Source organism: Castor canadensis, chromosome 17 (assembly GCF_047511655.1).
Source record: "Castor canadensis chromosome 17, mCasCan1.hap1v2, whole genome shotgun sequence".
Classification (NCBI taxonomy): Eukaryota; Metazoa; Chordata; class Mammalia; order Rodentia; family Castoridae; genus Castor; species Castor canadensis.
Window position 1 is genome coordinate 10481828 of NC_133402.1, and position 16815 is coordinate 10498642.

Here is a 16815-nt window from a genome sequence, read left to right on the forward strand (position 1 = left end):
TTCACCCTCCCCCTCCCACAAGTACCCCCACACTCACACTGTGCCTACTTTACAGTGCTGTCTTTCATTATTAATATCTAATTCTATGTTCAAAGGGGCTTCTCCATGTGTCCCCACTGTGAGTCTACTTTACTTTGATCCATTCAACCCTTATCCATTGCTCTCCCTTACCTTTTACCCCGCCCCCATTTTTCAACAGCTTTCAATACACATTCTTAGGTCCTCAACCTTCACAGATGTTATATTTTGCGATATTGCTGATGCTCTGTCATTCTTTTTTCCTTTCCCTCCTTCCCTGAGTTCCATAGAGTAGTCCCACTGTTACAAATATGTCCTGCATCTGAGTTTGTACAGATCATGTTTGTTTTTGTGTATATGTTCGTCTTTTGGATCTATCTTCTACATGTGAGAGAAAACATGCGCCTTTGTCTTTCTGAGCCTGGCTAACTTCACTTAACCTGGTGTCCTCCAATTGTATCCATTTACTTTCCAGTCACTTGTGGTTACTATTCCTTAGGACTGAGTAAAACTCAACAAACATTTTTCAAATGTGGAATGAGAGAGGAGACAGTGGCTTTGGTCTTTAGCTTTCTAGTTATTTGCCCTTTGGAGCTCTGTCTCCTACCCCTGATCCTTTCAATTAAAGTCCCCTCTAGCTGGAGCTATTTGAGTGGGTTTCTGTTGCTTGTAGCCACATAGTACATGATTAAGATAATTAGTGCCTGTTGGTTCTTGGCATTGGCTCCTGTTCATGACTCCCATATTGGTACCCATTCTACTTGGCTGTTGGTGTTTTTCAAAAAAAAATTAAATACTTGATAATTAACATCAATTTTAGAGTTCTGGTCCATCTGGAGCTCCTCACATGGGCTTGGCATTCATATAATCCTGGCCTTTCCAGCTTGGGGTCCCTGGCCTTCCTATCAATTTTCCCCTGTCACTCCACTTGCCAACACACAATTCCCATCTCTTTGAGCTTCTTCGATATTGGTGCCTTTAACATGAAGGAAAGTAGCAGAGGTACTGCGCACAGAAAGAAAGGAAAGGCACATTCAGTATCTGCCACGGCAAAACTGGCAGCTCCTGTAATGTAGTCAATCACCTCTCTTGTACAGGATTTCACATTAAATCTATGCTGCCTTTTATTTTGCCCCAAAATGTGAGTTCAATTTGCTGAAGTTCTGTGAACAGTTGAATTCCCTTTTATTTCCTGATGTCTGTGTGAATAAAGCTGAAATTTCATGGAAAGTTACTCAGTTATGACTCTCTCCCTTTCCCTTTCTCTCTCTCTGTTTTTGTCTCTGTCACAAATGGTATACTTTCCTGCGATTAGATGTGTTTAGGTAATTAGCTCTTGTTAATGGTCCTAGAGATAATGTTTATACTATCAGAAAAGGCTAAAAATTTCCCGAGATAGCAGGGAAACTAGTTCTTGAGTAACCTAGAGTGTGAAAAAGTGCTTAGGGCTTTGAATGGGGTGGTAGGTATCCTGCTTGACCCATGTGTTGACTGGATTCCTTTGGCAGGCTTCTTTGCCTCTCAATGTCCACTCCTGTGACTCCCTTCAAAGGACTCCTGGAGTACCCTTCCTGGGGATCCACATGCCCTGGTACCTAACTAGTGTGAGTGTATGAGAGCTTAGCTCTCTTGGCTGTAGGTGGAGCAAACTCTGCAGCCCAATGTGCCTTCTAGAGCTGAGACTGAGACTCACCCTGAAATCACCCTTTCTTGGCTTAGTTCCCTCCCACATCCTGCTTCCTACACTCCCCGACCAGTCTGTCCCATAGGCATTTCTTGAACGATGTTTGCACATGACATGAATGGTATTGTGCTCATTTCAGGATCTGCTTCTGATTCATATTTGCACCAAAAGGAGCGTTTTATGCACATGTATTAAATCATGTTGTACAACATAAATGTATACAGTTTCGTCAATTAAAAATCAATCATAAAAGGAAGTAGTGCTGGATGGAGGCAGGCATTGAATCTGACTGGCCTGAGGTTTATTGGAAGTTCTGTTACTATTTATTTCTTATGAACCCTCTCCCAGGTTTCTTAAACTTCTTGAGCCTTAGTTTGTACATCTGTAAAATGGGAAGATTCTGACCACCTTGAAAAGGTGTTGTGAGGTTGGACAGGCCCTACGCACAGTCCCTGGCACATTGTGGACACTATACATTTTAGCTATTATTACTGTTTGGCATTGAAAGAGGTAAGAATGGAGATGAGAAGCAAATTATCTGATAAGAAAAATACTGAGGACCTGAGGATGTGCCCCATGCTAAGAAGAATGACTGTCATCATTTGCATGCATTTCTTCCCCATCAAAGGGTTTGGGCTGACCCTCAGCTGGTGGTGTAGACAATGCTGGCCCTCCACCCTGGTCTCCCAAACCTGTTTATCTCTCCTGGCCCATTTACCCATTTCTGTGGTGTCCAATCTTGGGCTTTCCTGTGCTTTGGCTTCCAACAGTCAGAACTAATGGCACTTCTGCAGAGGACTGTCTGGGCTATTGGAGCAGTTTTGCCTGCATGCAAAGAGCTGGAGAGTTTATATCCTACTCCCAGGCTGGCCCTGGACTAATGACTAATGAGTGCAGGAATAGGAAAGCCCCTTCCTCACCCAACATCAGACCAAAAGTAGGGCTGATTTACACTTCAGAGCACCTTGTGGAACCAGATTGAGCATATCCATGCGACTTTGCTTAAAGTCCTCACCCTTCCTTCTTTCTTTGTGCTGTGTCATCTGCTTCCTTACCAGTTTTCTCCCTGAAGAAACAGTTTAAGTCACTCACATTTGAATTCTCATTTCAGGGTCATCTTCTACACAATCCATTCTAAGACACGTGGAATTAAGACAGGTGAAATGTATGAGTAGGCCATAGTGAATACTAAAAATTCAATTAATAGCTGGATGAAAAATATAGCCAGGTGCTCCAAGTGCCCACCTTCCACCCTGGGCTTTCCCTTGGGTCCTTTAAACATTCCTACGATTTTAAACTAAAGGAGATAGTAACAATGTACTTCTAGAACCTTCTACAAAGCTGTGATTGCGTCCATTCTGATTAGTTGGTAGCTGTACTATTTAGCTTGTTAAATACTTGATCTGTCATCTTTGCAAGCAGCCATACATGGGGTTACCAAAGCACGCATGCGTGTGTGTGTGTGTGTGTGTGTGTTTGTGTGTGCATGTGCATGCACTGAGAACAGGAGGTCAGCCAGCCCAAATTTATAAATTGGTAGTGGACTTTCCCCTAGACTTCACAATGCTTCCCTTGTTCAAAAAAACCCTCAAATACCTTTGCCCAAATGTTCAGGCCTGCGCCAGGACAAAGGAAGAACTGGCTTCTATTGGAAGTTACCATCACATACAAGTCATTCAGCTTGGGGACCACCAAAGATGAGCAGAAGGAACCTCTGGGCAAGCAGGTGTTCAGGTGAAAGTCACAGAGAAGACACCTGTCACCTGTCTGCTTCGTCAGGTAAGACTGGTATTCCAGGCCCCAATCATGCTTACAGAACCCTGCGCTGCCCACAGCTGTGCCGCATACTCTTTTTCTGCTCCAATTAGAGGGCTTCCTCCCCTCTTTCCTGCCTTATGTAAATATATTCTTATAATTTCTCTTTTATAACTCATCTCTATGTACTTCCATATTTTTTGCTGGGCATCACGATACTTCTCTTATTCAGCAAAACCCTTATTTTTGTCTGCCCAATTGTCAGGCTCATGGCAGGCAAAGAAAGAATTGGCTTCTGTTGGAAGTCACCATGACACACAAGTCACTCAGCTTGAGGACCACCCAGGATGACCTGCGGGGTCCTATTGTACATTGTGTAAAAATAGAGTAAAGCATTGTCTTGGGAGGTGACTTGCAGTTTTCTTTCTCTTTGCAGCCACAGTCTTTTGCATTTTTTGGAGAGGTGGTTAAGACAATGACACATTCTGCTTCTGGAGAAGGTTTGCTTAGGATCTACGTGGTCATGGTGAGGGCAATTAGGGTGTGGTGAGCTCACTTGTGTCTGTCCAATCTGGATATTGGAGGTTGAATATAGGCTGAATCCTATCCCTTTGCCAGTTCAGAAAAACAGACTGTCTTTTTAGGGTCCTTCCTTCCTTTTTTACTTTTTGGCGGCACTGGTGGTTGAACTCAGGGCCTCATGCTTGGTAGGCAGGTGCTCTATTGTTTGAGAGAGCTAGGATCCAGTCCTAGGATCCATACTTCTAATTGCTCACATTTTATTTTATTCATATGTGCATACAATGCTTGGGTCATTTCTACCCCCTTCCCCCCACCCCATCCCTTACCCCCCCTTACCCCTCACTACCTGGCAGAAACTATTTTGCCCTTATCTCTGGTTTTGTTGAAAGAGAGTATAAGCAATAATAGGAAGGAACAAGGGTTTTTGCTGGTTGAGATAAGGATAGCTATACAGGGAGTTGACTCGCATTGATTTCCTGTGCATGTGTGTTACCTTCTAGGTTAATTCTTTGTGATCTAACCTTTTCTCTAGTTCCTGGTCCCCTTTTCCTATTGGCCTCAGTTGCTTTTAAGGTATCTGCTTTAGTTTCTCTGCGTTAAGGGCAACAAATGCTAGCTAGTTTTTTAGGTGTCTTACCTATCCTCACCCCTTCCTTGTGTGCTCTCGCTTTTATCATGTGCTCAAAGTCCAATCCCCTTGTTGTGTTTACCCTTGATCTAATGTCCACATATGAGGGAGAACATACTATTTTTGGTCTTTTGGGCCAGGCTAACCTCACTCAGAATGATGTTCTCCAATTCCATCCATTTACCAGCGAATGATAACATTTCGTTCTTCTTCATGGCTGCATAAAATTCCATTGTGTATAGATACCACATTTTCTTAATCCATTCGTCAGTGCTGGGGCATCTTGGCTGTTTCCATAACTTGGCTATTGTGAATAGTGCTGCAATAAACATGGGTGTGCAGGTGCCTCTGGAGTAACCTGTGTCACAGTCTTTTGGGTATATCCCCAAGAGTGGTATTGCTGGATCATATGGTAGATCAATGTTTAGATTTTTAAGTAGCCTCCAAATTTTTTCCCAGAGTGGTTGTACTAGTTTACATTCCCACCAACAGTGTAAGAGGGTTCCTTTTTCCCTGCATCCTTGCCAACACCTGTTGTTGGTGGTGTTGCTGATGATGGCTATTCTAACAGGGGTGAGGTGGAATCTTAGTGTGGTTTTGATTTGCATTTCCTTTATTGCTAGAGATGGTGTAATTGCTCACATTTTAATAGTGCCAACAGCTAACACATATTAACACTGTGTGCGAGGCATGGTTCTAATGTCCCCTTATTTTATCCTGATAACAGCCCTCTGAGAAGAAGCATTTACTAATGCTGGGTTTAAAGAGGTTCACATGGCTTTCAAGATCTGCAGTTAAAACCAGGCAGTCTTGCTTGGAGGCCTGACCACTGAGCCAGGATGTCGTGACCTCCTCTCTCATTGGATAGCACCACACTGGCTTGTGTTGATTCTGAGCAATGTGAGGCCAAGGTGTTGCATTTTTGGTCATTGGCCTCAGGACCTGGTCCAGGTAAATAATCACTGGAGGGAAGAGGGCGTTGTCATCAAAACTGTTACATTAAGCCCTCAAATTCGTGAGTGTCCACCTTCCTTTTTTATTTTTATTTTTTTTGGTGGTACTGGGGATTGAACTCTGGGCTTTGCACTTGGTAGGCAAGGCTCTACCACTTAAGCCAAGCCTCCAGCCCCTTTTTATTTTTTTGCTTTATTTGTGTTTGATAGGGTCTTACATTTTTGCCTGGGTTATCCTCAGACCTTGATCCTTCTACCTCTGCCTCCTAAGTAGCTGGGATTACAGGTGTAAACCACCATACCCAGCCACCTGAGAATTCTTAATGGGACTGAAGACTTGTTGTCTTTCACCCTTTGTGCTTCTGTCCACCAAAGAAAATCATGCCCAAAGCTCCAAAATAAATAATTCCACCCTAAAGAAGTTCTAATTCTGTAATTAGAGTAAATTTTTAAGAAAGCAATTAGAGATGCCATTTTATTAAGCACTGTGAGGAGCTGCTAGGCGCTTTCTGGGTAGGAACCATAGTACACCTCTTACAGATGTGATCCATGAACTAAGCAACTTGCCCTGGCTTACAATAGCTAGTTCCTGGTGGCGCCAGGACTGACCTCTTGGAGGCTGATTTCAGTGTTCCAATTCTTAGCCGCCCAGCTATTCTACATCTCTAAACACATCAGTACCAGAGACTCAAAGAGGAAAATGATCTTGTAGGACAATACAGCGAGACCTGAAAACCAGGCCTCCGTACTCTTTGACTACATTCTAATGGCAGGACCCATAGTCCTTTTTGATTCTTCCCCAATGAACTTAGACTTGCGACTGTCCAGGCTTCAGTCCAAATGGACCACATCGTACACCGTAGCATTCCTACATTCCAGTTTCCAAGGCCTCTGTGGAAACTGTTTGAAACTGTTAGACAGTTCAACCCTTCATGGAGCTTGACACATCAATAGTCTTGACTTGAAGCTCACTCACCATCCTGTCCAACTCAAATAACATCTTTGCACAGGTCATCCCCTTCTGCCAGGTGGAGTTTTCATCCCTGTCTTCATTCTGCCACTAAGCGAGTTCTGCTTGGTGCCAAACCCATCAGCAGTCACTCCTCAGATGGTCTGTCTCCAGAGGCAATAGTCAGCTCCTTCTGGCTTGTGTTTTGTGTTTGTTTTCTTTTTTAAGAAAAAAAATTAATTGGAAAAAAATTAATTGCTAATGAGAAATAACCTTTAACCGAATACTTGCAACCTGCAGGCATCTTGCTAAGTGTTTTGCTGGCATCACCTTCCTTCCTCACTCTTTGCAAAAGGCGCAAGGTTGTCCTTGTTTTGCAGATGAAATCATGGTGACTAGAAGGTTAAGAGTGAGTAGGAGCTAAAAGTGACACTGTTAGAACTCAAAGCCAGATTTTTTTTTCAGACTAGAAATTCATTCTCTGAGCTTATTAGATATTTTGAAAAGGAAGTGAAAATTGCCTTTTATCCTGCTGCCCTGAGATAATTACAGTGGGTCTGAACTCAGGGCCTTGCTCTTGCTAGGCAAGTGTTTTACCTCTTGAGTCATGACCCCAGTGCTTTTGTTTTTTCAGTTTGTTTTCCAGACAGGGTCTTGCCAACTTTGCCTGGCCTGTCTCAGACTGCAGACTTCCTTCCTCTGTCTCCTGAGTAGCTCTGATTATAGGTATGTACTACTATGTTCAGCCATTCTTCTTGGTTTTTTAAAAGTCATCAATTTATTATGATTACGTTTCTATGTCATCAAATGCTCCTTAAAAACAACATGTTAGACAGATATGTAATGTTCTGTCATATTAATAGATCACAGATTATTTAACAATTTTGTTATGCTTGATCATTTGCTGATTTGAAAGATTTTTATCTTGGATCAGTGATTCTCAATGCAGGCTTTGCCTCCCGGGGGACATGTGGCACTGTCTGAAGACGATTTTGATTACCGTATATCTGGGACTGTGTAAATGGGCAGGGAACACTACTGGCGTCCAGTGGGTAGAGGGTCGGGCAGAGGATTCACTGCCTGTGATGCTGCAGTGAAGAACTCCAGTCCTAGACATTACGAGCATCTTTCCACATTGAACCAAACTTGCTTGACAGATCTTCTGTGGCTTTCTTTTGGGGAGGAGGGGGCTTATGCTTGCTAGGCAGGTGCTCTGCCACTTGAGCCATGCCCCCAACCCTTTTCCACTCTGATTATTTTGGAGATAAGGTCTTGCTCGTTGTCCAGGCTGACCTGAACCATGATCCTCCCACATAGCTGGGGTGAGAGATGCATGCCACCATGCCCAGGTTTTTTTCTGTTGACCTGGGAGTCTCTAGGACCACGATCCACCTGATATCAACTTCCCACATAAATAGGGTGACAGGGGTGCATCACTGTGCCCAGATACTGGTTGAGATGGGGTTTTACAAACTTTTGCCCAGGCTGGTCTTGAACCTCCCAATCTCAGCCTCTCAAGTAGCTAGAATTACAGGCCTGAACCACCAACGTCTGGCTCTTCTTTGGTTTTCTTGGGGTTGACTCCTAGAAGGAAAATTACTCAATGATTACAACCTCTTCCAAGGAACCTAAAGTATAGTATCAAATTGCAGATAACATTCTTCCAACTGAGGTAGTTATTTTACTGTACTCTAGCTAGAAAAAAATTATGTTATAAACCTTTGTTAATTTAAAACAACAAAGACATTCCCCTCTCTTGTTTTAATTTGCATCTTCTTTGATGGTTAAGGAGCTGAGTATCTTTCCTTATGCATATTACTTGTTTGTATTTTTCCTCCTGTGAATTATTAGTTTGTGTCCTTAACATATTTTTCTACTGAAGTTTTAGGGAGCTTGAATTGATCGGAGGGAAAGTTTTCTCTTTTAAACCTTTTTTGTATTTCAAAGGCAACTCAAAACATACGTCTTTGACTCATTATGCATAGCTTTACTAAATATTGTTTGGTAAAAGCTGTCTCGTAGGCTGATTATGGGTTTTTGGAGACTTTCCCCTGTCAGATGTAGAGAGGTCATTGAAAGTTGATGATATTGTTTGAAGATAAAAACGCCTTCGCCTGGGCATAAACAGACATCCCATTTTGCTGGAAAGAAGGCGATGAAAGTGTGTGAAGTTTGGAGTGCGAATTGAAAACCAGGATCCAGGACATTCCAGTATGTTCTTGAACTGACAGAGCCCTCATCTCAGAAGCAGGAAAAAAAGTTCTTGTAATTGCTGAATAACTAATCGTCACTCTGTTCATTGCTTTATCAGAGTGGGCTGGAAGAGGGGAAGATGAGCTGTATCAATCTTTTCTTCAAAGCAATGTAGAATGGTACAATTCTGAGAGATGCTGGCACTTTTAGATATTATCCAAGCCATGCGTCCAAAAGCCTCCACCTGCGCCACTGGCCGCACCTGGGATTACAGTGGACCTCGATGGACCCTTTTACTTTGAATACTTTTGCATTTATTTTAATGTGCATTAGAAAAATACCTATCATTACTTTATCCATGAATAATTACGCATTTATTTTAATGTGCCTTAGGAAAAAATATCTACCTTTAGCTTATACATTGTGTGAGTGCTCAGTGTGGGAGCAAAGAAGACTCAAAAAAAAAATGACCACACCTGTGATAGTGTCTTAGTATTGACACTATCAATACTAAGTCAATTATTATCAGGAAATATTTGTTGAGTAAGTGAATATAAATAAAGATATTTAAGAAGCAGTGGGATGGGAGCTATGGAAATATTTCACAGTAGCGATGGGATGGTGGTAGGAACAAACATTTGAGAAAGTGTTATTAACACCATGTCTTCAGATATGGGAACTGAGTCTCTCAGAAGGGAAAAAATTGTCCAAGCTTGCATGATAAGAGCCAGAAACTAGACTTGCTCTTAGCTTTCTGTCTCAGGGATGTTCTTTCAGCTCTAACAAAAGATTTTATTATGGAATTTCCTTCTTTGCTGTTGTAACTGTTGTGTCTATGAGATCACTATGTCATTTTGGCTTTGGAAAAGGACAAGCAGTGTCTTGCACTTTTCAAAGGGCATGCCTTGCAGTGATAATAAATGTTTGCTGGATGCTCACTGAGGACTAGGCAGTGGCAGCACTTTGCATGCTTCATCTCTGGTTCCTTCCCATACTACTGTAAAGTAGGTACTAATGCTACCCCCCCATTTCACAGCTGGGAAAATGGAGGCACAGAAAGATTACCTCTCACTTGTAGTGTGGCAAGCACGGCATGGCATAGTACAGTATGGTACAGTATTGTCTGTAGAGTCTGTTCGTCCGTTATGCATGCATTGCCTTGTGAGCTGCATGCTGGGATTACAGGCATGCACCACCATGCCCAGCTTCATCTTGGGTTACTAAGAAATGCATCTTGTGCATGTATTCACAGTGCTTTCTCTAAAACAGATTACATTTCTTGGTGGGGTTTGGGCAGAGAGGAGAGGGGACATTGTAAGTCCCTCCATGAGACTCCTTCACTTAATAGGCATCTGGTGGGACCAGAAAGCTGAATGTCTAAGAAGCTTGGTGATTCTATGGTAAGGGCGTTGTGAGTTGCACCTTGAGAGACATTGGCCTGAGGAGGAAAGTCTCAGCTACAAACGCGAGTGTCTTTAAATATCTGTGTAGCCTCCAGCCCAACATAAATGATGTGTTTGGCTTCTGAATTTGTCCGTGGTCTCTACAACTCCATTCTTGGCTTTCCACTGTTAGAGTTCCCAAGTCTCAGAGGAGTTCTCAAAGCTGTCATATGAAGAGGGCCTTAAGAGACAGAAGATCAAAACGTGCTTGCCTTCATGCACATTTATGCATTTAGAAAGAAACGTCAGCCTTCACACACTAAACACTAGTTGGGCAGCTTTACCTTGCTTATCCACGGGAAGGGTGTTCAGGTGGAGGGCTTGGGGAGGTGTGTGCACTATAGCCTTGTTTGTCCTGCTTTCACAGTGCCTGGCACCGTGCACTGTTGGCTAAGGGGTAGACTGACATAGAGAAAGAGCAGCTATCCCTGTGCTCTCCTCCTCTTCCCCTTTGCCCTCCACAACCTCCTCCTTTTGCTTCTTCACAATACTGGGGTTTGAATTCAGGGACTTGCACTTGCTAGGCAGGTGCTCTACCACTTGAGCTACTTCCCCAGTCCTTTTTTGCTCCAGTTATTTTTTAAATAGGGTCTCATGCTTTTTGCCTGGGCCAGCCTTGGGCTGTGACCCTCCTACCTCTATCACAGGTGTGTGCCACCATGTCCTGGCTCCCAGTGCTTTTTGAGCTGTGGTTTGTGCTGTTTCTGTAATGCCAATTACGTAATTCCTTGGAAACTGGTGGAAGGAGCAAGTGAAGTCTCCTGGCTCACACAAAGCAGACAGACAGTTCAGATTCCTAGATGGATCTAGAGCACAAAGGAGTGATGCTGTGTCCTCATTTTATTGGGTGCCAGGAGCTCAGGTGCTTTTTGATTAACATCTTAAACTGAAAGTTGCAAAACTGTGGCCTAGTAGGGTGAATGTGTCTGGAGACAGGCTTGATTTGAGCTTCACAATGTATTTTTAATTTTTAGCATTTAAAAACTGAGAGGCATCACAGAAATCCAGATTTTTGGCTTGTCTTGAGGAAAGTCTGAGGCTGTGGTATTGCTGAGCCTGTTTTCCCACATAGCAACCGTCAGCTGGAGGTGAGTGGTCACTGTTGCTTCCTTTTAACAGGGCTGTGTTCAAACCTTGCTGCAGCCCCTACAACACCCCCCTGAGCTGGAAGCTGGGGCTCAGTGCTGGTTATCATATTTTTCTTCTTTTCCAGTTTTGCCTGACTTGCTTCCCCTACCAGCACAGCTCCAAGGCTGCTGCACTGCATATCTCTAGGGAATGTTATTTACATCATAGTCAGGACTTGTGCAGTGCTCAACTATGCAACTGAATTCAGTAGCTCTATTGGCTCACTTGTATCAGTGGTTCTCAACTTGGGATCTCTGAACCCCAAAGATATTTGGATGTTTCTCAGGGACCTTGTAGAGCTGAAGTGGTACCCCCAAGAGTGGGGCCTTCAAGGAATCTTCCATCACTTCTCTCTGACTCAAACAAAATAGCTTCCTTTTGGTCTGGCGTCTTGGAATGCTGAATAATATTTTTGAAATTTGAAAAAAAATGGCTTCCAAAATTAGCTTTATATAAAGCACCCAGTGCTGAGTCCTCTGGGGATGAAACCACTCAGCTTGCATATAATTTGTTTCTTCAACCCCCAACTGACAAATCTTTAGCCTAGAATTTGCTTTAATCAGTATAATTTATATACAGCAAGATGCACACACCATAAGTACACAATTCAATGCACTTTGACAAATGATGTACTCGTGCAATCAACTCCTCTATCACAATCAAGAACATTTCTGTCCCTCCCTATTCCCTTATGACTTTTGTCACCAACCCAGCCGACCCCCAGAGGTAACCACTGTTTTGATTTTGGTTGCTGTAGTGCAGCTGAACATCCCAGGAATGGAGGCACAGCATCTCCAGTGCTTTGTGTCTGACACCTTTTGAATATACATTGTGGATTCATGACCAGTGAACTCATTATGGTCGTGGCACTGTGACTCACGCTGGAGCAAGGCTTTTCTAATACATGTATATTTTCTCCATGGAGCCCATTGCAGCCTTCTTGTGCTTGGAACACCGGATAGCACTTTAGCACTGGGATTGGGTCTATTTCCAACAGCAAAATCACCAACAGAAAGAATAAAAATGCACCAAACTGTAGCATTAAATAGACCAAGAAAAGGACCTGTATTTACATCATGAGATCTGAAATAAGAGGCAGAGCATCACCTTGTCTGACCTCAACTGGGAGAGGGCTCGTCGGTGACTCAGATTTGTGATGCTCTGCATATGCTCACAAATGACATGATTTCGAGTATTGATCTTGGGGTTACAAATAATTTGTATTGAGTGGGTGAATTCACAAATGCAGAATATGTAAATAACGAGGATCTTCTACACTTGTGTTTAATCATAGCAACTGCTAGATACTCAGCTTTGCAAAGATATGACATCATCACAAAGAATGTAGTGACTAATGGGAAACCTCGAGTGACCTTGAGCTAGTAGTTTGCATGGGACCTGACAGATACTGCTGTGTCTCCTTTAAAACTTTAAGATCTTCTGTGTCACCACTGTGAATTTGCTGTAGTGCCCTCCCAGGATGCTTTGCATCTACTTTGGGTAGAGCCTTGAGATTGTCTTCAACACAGCAGAAAAAGGATAACAAGAGTGTTCTGAATGCACTCCTGTTTCTTAAAATCCCTGTCCCTCAATATCCAGCATCATTTCCTCTTAAATTCCATTGTCCAGAACTAGTCACATGGCCACACGTAGAGCAATAGAAGATGGGAAGTGTAGTCCAGCTATGTATCCAGCAAGAGGAGGAATGGCAAAGAGCCAAGACAGTGTGCCATTGGCCTTCAATGGGGAATAATATTTGGGTTCTTTTGTGTTTCTGTATCACCATAACTCTCTTTTGTGCATGGATGCTATTCAATCTTCATGACCATCCTGTGACGTATGGGTTCTTAATTCTGACTTGTGGACACCCAATCAAATCAGAGGTTTAGAGCTAGATATATCTGTGACCGAACATCCCTGTGAACCTCCCAGGAATGAAGGCATAGCATCTCCAGTGCTTTGTGTCTGACACCTTATTAACATATATTGAGGATTCATGACCAATGAACTGAGTATGGTCATTCTCTCTCCAGCTATAGCTTGGCACTGTGAGCAGACTGCTTCCATATTCTGGGCCTGATTTCCCCATCTCTAGAGAGGGAGATCTTAGGTTAGGAACTCCAGAGGCAAAGTCTGAGATGCTTGTGCAAGTAATTTATAGGGAGTCTTTCTTGGGAGAAACCTGTGAGGGAAGAAGGAGCAAGACAGGAAACAGAGGCAAAGCCAGGATGTGGTTTTAGGTCAACATTGGCCTCAGCTGGATCTTGTGGGTGGTTGTGGTGTACACGTGGCAAGGAGCAAAGTTCTTATGTCTTCATGTAGTCAGTCACTGGTGCTGGGCTACTGCAGAGTGGGAGGAACGTCTGGGCAAGGTGGGTCCAGTGGCCCATGAATGATTGCAGTTGTCCACAGTTTGCAGCAGCAGCATCCCCAGCAGTGGGCAGAAGGCATCTGGTGGGGCACTGCCATGTAGGTTGCAGGATTACAGGAGACAGTGTGTAGGAATGGCTCACCAGAGCTCCAGGACATAGTAAGCAGTGAAAAGGGACTAGTTTCTGCTATTATTGTTTCGACTCCTATTGAGCTCCTTGGTGGCTAAATTCAGACCTAGGCACATGATGTATAAAACTAAAAGACTAAGCTTTCTAAAGGGAAGCATTTTCCTGGACATCTGGGATGTGAAAAAGACAGAGGGTCCTGGCCACTGCCCTCATCATGCATTGCTTCTTTTGGAGATGTGACTTCTTTATTGGCTGATGGCACAAACTCCAGATGGCCACACTGAAATGGGGTGGGTGGAACCCAGGGATCTGCTTCTCCTCCTCTCCTCTGCTGATCAATCCCAAGGGCCTGCTGACTAAGGATGAAGGAACCTTTCCTTCTGCTCCCTGTGTCTCCTCCCTTCTCTTGAGACCCCTTACAGTGGATGCTTTGACTTTGCCTTTGGTTTGGAATCTAGACAGTCCTCTAGGGCATTTAAATTGAATGTCCCAAGTTAATCTATGGTAGAAGAGAAAAATCAAAACAGTGGTTGATTACTGGGACGTAGAAGGGGAAGGGAAAGAGGGAGGGCAGATGGGGGCACAAGAAAGAGTAGGGAGGGTGAATACAATCAAAGTACATTATATGCATGTATGGAAATGTCAGGCATACAATTTAATATATGTCAATTAAGCCAGGTGCCAGTGGCTCACGCCTGTAATCCTAGCTACTCAGGAGGCAGAGCTCAGGAGGATCAGGGTTGAAGCCAGTCCAGGTAAATACTTCATGAGATCCTATCTCAAAAAAAAAACCCATCACAAAAAATGACTGGTGGAGTGGCTCAAGTTGTAGGCCCTGACTTCAAACTCCAGTATGGCAATATAAATATATTCCAATTAAAAAAAAAACAGGGGTTGATTCTGTGCAGTGGGGGGTTGTAACTGAGGGAGCTTCCAGGTGTGATGCTGGTGTTCCATATTTTGATTGAGTTTGGGCTACATAGACATATGCGTTAAACTTCTAATATAGTTCAGTAACGAGTTGTAAATTTTAGATAAATTTTATCATGGAAAAAACAATGCAAACAGATACTGAATTTTAGTTAATGAAATGATATGCATGCTAAAGTGTGTGTGGGAAAATATAGTGATATCTGCCATTTCCCTGAAAATATGTAAAGGGCTGGAGGCCTGGCTCAAGTGGTAGAATGCCTGCCCAGCAAGTGTGAGGCCCTGAGGTCAAACTCCAGTGCTGCCAAAAAAGTTGTATAAAACTAATATGGAGTCAGGTGAGGTAGTACCCACATGTCATCCCAGCGGGTGGGGGGCTGAGGATGGAGAATCATGAGTTCAAGGCCAGTCTGGGCTATATAATGAGACTACGATAAACAAACAACAAACAAGCATAGCAGCTAATATGGGTTGCTGGGTGAGGAGGGGGATGGGTAGACGGATGAATAGGAGAGAAAGCAAGGATGGAGATGTTACGTGGGAGAGTTCACATATAATATGTTTGAGAGTTTTCACAACAACATGTTGGAACGTATCCCAGGGCCCTCTCTCAGAACATGGATATAATTGGCCTGGTGGGGGACCTCAGCCTCAGTGTTTTGTCAGGGAACCCAGGGACTGAAAACCACGGGCCCAATCTAAAGCAATAGCAGCTGTGCTTTTTTTGGGGGGGTTTGGTGGGGAGGTTCTGGGGCTTGAACTCAGGACCTTGTGCTTGCTACGAAGGTGCGCTACTGCTTGAGTCACTCCACCAGCCCTTTTCTGTGATGGGTATTTTTGAGATTAGGTCTCAGGAACTATTTCTCCAGACTGGTTTCAAATTGTGATTCTCCTGATCTCTACTTCCTGAGTACCAGGGATCACAGTCACAAGCCACTGGCGCCCGGCAACACCTGCTATTCTATGCTAGGACCTTCACGTAAAAGATCCCAATGAGACCTCATAAATGCCTGGGTGATCACAGTGGTGTCACATACCTGGAGTTATATGGCTCCTAAGTGACAGAGCCAGGCTCATAAACACCATGTTCTATATCCCTGAATAGTGACCTTTTTTTTTTTTAATCCCTTATCATGTGCAAGGCATGACACAAAGCCTGTGGAATGCCCTTGCTTCTTTCTGCAGCTGTCCTCAGTTTCTCATGATTATCACCATACATATCAGAGGTTTAAGGAAGTTAAATCACTTCATCAATCATTCATTCAGCTGGTGGAGTGCTGCTTCTTTTTTGGTGGTACTGGGATTTGAACTCAGGGCCTCATGCTTGCTAGGCAGATGCTTTACCACTTGAGGAACATGAAATCCCTTTTTACTTTAGGTATTTTTGGGATAGGGTCTCATGTTTATGCCCAAGCTGGTCTGAATCACAATCTTTCTATTGCTGCTTCCTGCATAGCTGGAGTGACAGGTGTGTACCACCATGTACAGCTATTGGTGGGATAGGGTCTTGCTATTTTTCTTTTTTTGCTTGGGTTGACCTCTAATGGTGATCTCTCTGATCTCTGCCTCCTGAATAGCTGGGATTACAGGCATATGCCACTGTGCCTGGTCCCCTGATTAAATTCTTTATGTCAGGTCCAGTGCTGGAGCTGGTGATACCTGGTGAGACAGTTGGTCAGTTCCTGTCTTCATGGAGTTACACTTTTATAGGACAGGAGGCTCAAACATGCATTACCAATTAATGATTTTATTACAGTCATCAAGATGCTGCAGAAGTAGAATTAGAGGGTGTGTGAGAGCAACAAAGGGCATCAGACTGAACCTGAGTGATGGAGAGACGGTCAAAGAAAGCTTCCCTAAGAATTTGTGCTGAGCTGACATCTTTTGTGCTGAGCTGAAATCTTTTGGCATGGGCTCCCAGTTGGAGGGAATGGCAAATGTGAAGTCCGTGAGAAAGACTTCAGGAGAAAGACAGTGTGGCTAGTGTGGCTGAGGCAGACAGACAAATGGGAGGGGTGGTGCACAGTGGTGTAGGAAATAGGCAGAACACACCATGCAGGGTCTTGTCCATCACAGAAGGAACTTCAGACCTCAGCCCCGAGTCAAGGGGGA

General features: G+C 43.6%; 1 protein-coding gene and 1 long non-coding RNA gene across 8 annotated transcripts in view; both read left to right on the forward strand.

The window, feature by feature from the left end:
• The window catches only part of Shisa9 (shisa family member 9), a 474421-nt gene that overhangs the window by 73111 nt on the left and 384495 nt on the right, over positions 1-16815 (forward strand). The gene's annotated exons all lie outside the window — the stretch shown is intronic.
• On the forward strand, positions 1483-15848 carry LOC141418537 (uncharacterized). The gene is made up of 3 exons (XR_012443166.1): positions 1483-3481; positions 7144-7235; positions 11119-15848. It is a non-coding gene; the product is annotated as an uncharacterized lncRNA (long non-coding RNA).